The following is a 6,000-nucleotide window of genomic DNA, read 5'->3' as shown; positions in this document are numbered from 1 at the left end:
TTTGGCCAATATCTCTCTAAACCCTTCCTATTCATCTACCCATCCAGACGTCTTTTAGATATTGTATTTATACCAGCCTCCACCACTTCCTTAGCAGCTTATTCCATGCACACACTACCCTCTGCATGAGAAAGTTGCCCATAAGGTCCCTTTTAACTCTTTCCCCTCTTACCTTAAACCTATGCCTTTTGGTTTTGGACTCGCCCACCCTGGGGTAAGAGCCTTAACTATTTACCTTATCCATGCCCCTCATGATTTTATAAACTTCTATAACGTCACTCCTCAGCCTCCAAAGCTCTAGGGAAAATAGCCCCAGCCTATTCAGCACCTCCAATCCTGGCAACATCCTTATAAGTCTTTTCTGAACCCTTCCAAATTTAGTAACATCCTTCCTACAACAGGGAGACTAAAAGTGAATGCTGTATTCTGAAAGTGGCCTAACCAATGTCCTCTACAGCTGCTATATGATCCCTCAACTCCGATACTCAATGCACTGACCAATAATAGCAAGTGTACCAAATGCCTCCTTCACAAACCTGTCAACCTGCAACCCCAATTTCAAGAAACTATAAACCTGCACTTCAAGGTCCCTTTGTTTGGCAACACTCCCCAGAACCCCACCATGAAGTGCATAAGTTCTGCCCTGATTTGCCCTATCAAAATGTAGCACCTCACATTTATCCAGATTAAACTTAATTTGCCACTCCCTGACCAAGGCCCAGATGGTACTCTGAGGTAATCTTCTTTGCTGTCCACTACAATGTTGTCATCAGCTAATTTATGAACTATACCTCCTGTTTTCACATCCAAATCATTCATTGTTTGAATAAATTTAAAAATCACACAGCACTGTGTTATAGTCCAACAGGTTTACTTAGAAACACTAGCTTTTGGAGAATCATTCTTTCATCAAGTGGTTGTCAGGACAACCATCTGATGAAGAAACGGCGCTCCAAAAGCTAGTGCTTCCAAGTAAACCTGTTGGAGTATAACACAGTGTTGTGTGATTTTTAACTTTGTATACCCCACTCTAACACCAGCACCTCCAAGTCATTGCTTGAATAGGAAGACATTAACTGATAGTGAACAATGTGGGAATATGAGAAAAATGATTGGTTGCTTGCAGGACAATATGGTTGTTGGGTGTGTGTGCTAGAAGGATCCAGAAATGAAGCCTAAATGAACCTTGAAATAATTGCAGCATCCTAGGCTGCAATGTGTACTAGAAAAGATATGATTTGATTTATTATTGTCATATGTACTGAGATACAGTGCTGTTTTGAGGGCTGCCCAGACAAATGACACCTAATATAAGTATATCAGGGAAATAGAACAGAATACAGGATATAATATTACAGCTACAGCGAAAGGGCAGAGAAAGATTAACTCAAATCTATGAGAAATCTGTTCACAAGTCTGATAACAGCAGGGAAGAAGCTGTACTTAAATCTGTTGGTTTGTGTTATCAATTTTTTGTATCTTCTGCCCAATGGAAGAGGGTGGAAGAGTATAATCAGGGTGGTGGAGGTCTTTGATAATGTAGGCTACTTTCCTGAGGCAGTGGGAAGTATAGGCAGAGTCAATAGATGGGGGGGTTGGGTTTTGTGGTGGACTGGGCTGCATTTGCAACTCTGTAATTTCTCATGATCATAGAGCGGTTGCTGTGATGCATTTATATCCAGATTCAAAGGCATCAGCAATGTTGGAGAACCATAGGATGAAAGCACCATGTCAGCTTCCCCGGGAATCTTATGCACTTGTACATAAAGATCTTTATGTGGTTCTGTACCAATCACATTGTGATGGGATACAGGCCGTTATGGTTGGTGAATATTTCTGAGTAATTGGAGCTGTTCTCTTTGCCATGTTTGTGCTGTCATAGAGTCACATAGTGCAGAAAAGACCATTAGGCCCATCAAGTCTGCACCGACATAATTATCATGAAAGGCACGCTAATCCCAATTTCCTGCACTTGGCCCAAATCCTTGAATGTTATGACATTTCAAGCCAATGTGGATCTGCACCCTTGGGAAATCAGCACAAAACTCATTCCTGAGAAATTGCACATTCTGATGGTTTGATCAGAAACAAAGTTCTGAGACAGTCCAAGTGCACAACAATCGATCGTCTACTTTATCCAGGGGTGGCCCAGTGGCTCAGTGGTTAGCACAGCTGCCTCACAGCACCAGGGACGCAGGTTTGAGTCCCACCTCAGGTGACTGTCTGTGTGGAGTTTGCACGTTCTCCCTGTGTCTGCGTGGGTTTCTTCAGGTGCTCCAGGTTCCTCCCACAGTCCAAAGATGTGCAGGTTAGGTGAATTGGCCATGCTAAATTTTCCATAATGTTAGGTGCGTTAATCAGGGGTAAATATAGAGTAGGGAAATGTGTCTGGGTGGGTTACTCTTCGGAGAGTCAATGTGGGCTTGTTGGGCCGAAGGGCCTGATTCCATACTGTAGGGAATGTAATCTAAGAGAAAAAAAATCCAGTCATGTGCCACTGACAGCAAGATCCTGCAAAATTCTCCAGGTGACCTCTGGAAGGAGCAGAGCTACTGATTTAGTTAGTCACTGGTAAGGCATTCACCACCAGATTCACTTGGCCACAGGTTTTCTTCCAGTAGATTGCAAGATGTTTGCCACTACCTAATGTGACAAACTGTGCCTCATGAGGTACTGCTGTTCTGAGATGCTGAGAAAGCTGATCTACTTAGAGTAGACCCTGAGTCACAGAAGGGGTGTCCTTTGAGCTACACTTCTCTCCTGTTCTCCTTGTGATACCAGACCCTCAGACATAGACCTTATGACTATTAAAAAAAAACACGAATCAGGCCATTCAGTCCATTGAGCCTATTCCACTATTTGGTTATGGCTGATACATTTCTCAACTCCATTCCTCTGCCTTTCCTCTGTAACCCTTGATGCCTTTACTATCTGTCTTTGTGTTAAATATGCTCAATGACTTGGCTTTCACAGCCTTATACAGTCTCAGCAGCATATCCCTGCTCTTGTATTCTATCCCTCTTGAAATAAATGCGAACAATGCATTTGCCTTCCCAACTGCCAACTCTATTTGCAAATCAACCTTAAAAGAATCCTGATATAGGATCCCTTTGAGCTTCAGATTTCTGAAACATTTTTCTCCCTGTTTAGAAAAGTCTTTTTTTTAATTCACAGTATGAGGGCATTGCTGGCTAGACCAGCATTTATTGGTCATTTTGACCCAGTGGTCAGTTAGGAGTAAACCACATTGCGGTGGGTCTGGAGTCCATAGGCCAGAACAGGTAAAGGATGACACCACACACCTTCCTGTCCTAAAGGATATTAGTGAGCCAGAATCATGGCCATCATTAAACTCCAGAGATTTTTTTTACTGAATTCAAAGTCCATCATCTGCTGTGGTGGGATTTGAACCCAGGTCCCTACAAACATTCTTACGTCACTGTATTAGTAATCCAGCGATAACACCACTCGGCTATCACCTGCCACCTCTGCATCTATTCTTCCTCCCAAAGTACAGATCTCACACTTTCCCAGATTGTATTCCATTTGTCAATTCTTTGCCCACTCTCCTCGCCTCTTCAAGTTCTTCTGTAGGCCCCCTACTTCCTCAAAACTATATGGCCTTCCACCTATCTTTGTGTTATCTGCAAAATAGCATATATGCCTTCAGTTCCTTTGACCAGATCATTAATATATAATGTGAATGATTATGTCCTCATACTGACCCCTATGGAACTCTACTGGTCACCAGATGCCATCCCGTAAAATACCTCTTTGATCCTCTATCCATACCAGTACCTCGCCCCTAACATTGTGAGCTCTTGTCTTATTTAGCAGTCACTTCTGCAGCACCTTGTCAAAGGCCATCAGAAAATAGATCAGGTCCCCTGGTTCTCCTGGATTTAACTTGCTCATTACCTTCTCAAAGAATTCTAATAGATTTATCAAGCCTGACCCACCCTTGATGATGTCAAAATGACTCAGACACTTTACCATGTACATCCAAGTACTCTGCAATTTCACCCTCAATAATGGGTTCTAAAATCTAGCAGCCTATAATTTCCTGTCTTCCAACTCCCTCTCTTCTTAAACAGGGGACATTTTCCAGTCCAGTGGGACCCTCTTTGACTATAGTAATTCCTGAAAGGTCACCACCAAACCCCTACAATCTCCAGCAGAAATCTGGGCGTAGTCAATCTGGTCCAGGTGGTTTATCCTCCATCAGACTTTTCAGCTTCCATTGTGTGATCTCAGCCTCAGTGTGATCTCAGCCTCAGTGTGATCTCACACTCCCAACCTCAGTGTGATCGCACGCTCTCAGCCTCACTGTGATCTCACACTCCCAGCCTCACTGTGATCTCACACTCCCAGCCTCACTGTCATCTCACACTCCCAACCTCAGTGTGATCTCACACTCCCAACCTCAGTGTGATCTCACACTCTCAGCCTCACTGTGATCTCACACTCCCAACCTCACTGTGATCTCACACTCCCAACCTCACTGTGATCTCACACTCCCAACCTCAGTGTGATCTCACACTCTCAGCCTCACTGTGATCTCACACTCCCAACCTCACTGTGATCTCACACTCCCAACCTCAGTGTGATCTCACACTCCCAGCCTCACTGTGATCTCACACTCCCAGCCTCAGTGTGATCTCACACTCCCAGCCTCACTGTGATCTCACACTCCCAGCCTCAGTGTGATCTCACACTCCCAACCTCAGTGTGATCTCACACTCTCAGCCTCACTGTGATCTCACACTCCCAACCTCAGTGTGATCTCACACTCTCAGCCTCACTGTGATCTCACACTCCCAACCTCACTGTGATCTCACACTCCCAACCTCAGTGTGATCTCACACTCTCAGCCTCACTGTGATCTCACACTCCCAACCTCACTGTGATCTCACACTCTCAACCTCAGTGTGATCTCACACTCCCAGCCTCACTGTGATCTCACACTCCCAGCCTCAGTGTGATCTCACACTCCCAGCCTCACTGTGATCTCACACTCCCAGCCTCAGTGTGATCTCACACTCCCCCCCTCAGTGTGAACTCACACTCCCAACCTCAGTGTGATCTCACACTCTCAGCCTCACTGTGATCTCACACTCCCAGCCTCAGTGTGATCTCACACACCCCCCCTCAGTGTGATCTCACACTCCCCACCTCAGTGTGATCTCACACTCCCCCCCTCAGTGTGAACTCACACTCCCAACCTCAGTGTGATCTCACACTCTCAGCCTCACTGTGATCTCACACTCCCAGCCTCAGTGTGATCTCACACACCCCCCCCTCAGTGTGATCTCACACACCCAGCCTCAGTGTGATCTCACATTCCCAGCCTCAGTGTGATCTCACACTCCCACCCTCAGTGTGATCTCAGACTCCTAGCCTCAGTCTGATCTCACACTCCCAGTCTCAGTGTGATCTCACACTCCCAGCCTCAGTGTGAGCTCACACACCCGGCCTCAGTGTGATCTCACACTCCCGGCCTCAGTGTGATCTCGCACACGCGCCCTCAGTGTGATCTCGCAGTCCCAGCCTCAGTGCGATCTCACTCTCCCAGCCTCAGTGTCATCTCACACTCACAGCCTCAGTGTCATCTCACACTCCCGGCCTCAGTGTGATCTCACACTCCCAGCGGCATTGTGATCTCGCACTCCCATCCTCAGTGTCATCTCACACACCCAACCTCACTGTGATCTCACACTCCCAGCCTCAGTCTGATCTCGCACTCCCAACCTCAGTGTGGTCTCGCACTTCCAGCCTCAGTGTGAACTCGCACTCTCAACCTCAGTGTGATCTCACACTCCCAGCCTCAGCATGATCTCACACTCCCAACCTCAGTGTGATCTCACACTCCCAGCCTCAGCATGATCTCACACTCCCAGCCTCAGCATGATCTCACACTCCCAACCTCAGTGTGATCTCGCACTCCCAGCCTCAGTGTGATCTCGCACTCCCAGCCTCAGTGTGATCTCGCACTCCCAGCCT

Source organism: Hemiscyllium ocellatum, chromosome 5 (genome assembly GCF_020745735.1).
Source record: "Hemiscyllium ocellatum isolate sHemOce1 chromosome 5, sHemOce1.pat.X.cur, whole genome shotgun sequence".
Lineage (NCBI taxonomy): Eukaryota > Metazoa > Chordata > Chondrichthyes > Orectolobiformes > Hemiscylliidae > Hemiscyllium > Hemiscyllium ocellatum.
The sequence above is the reverse complement of the archived record's forward strand: the minus strand, read 5'-3'. Positions refer to the sequence as shown.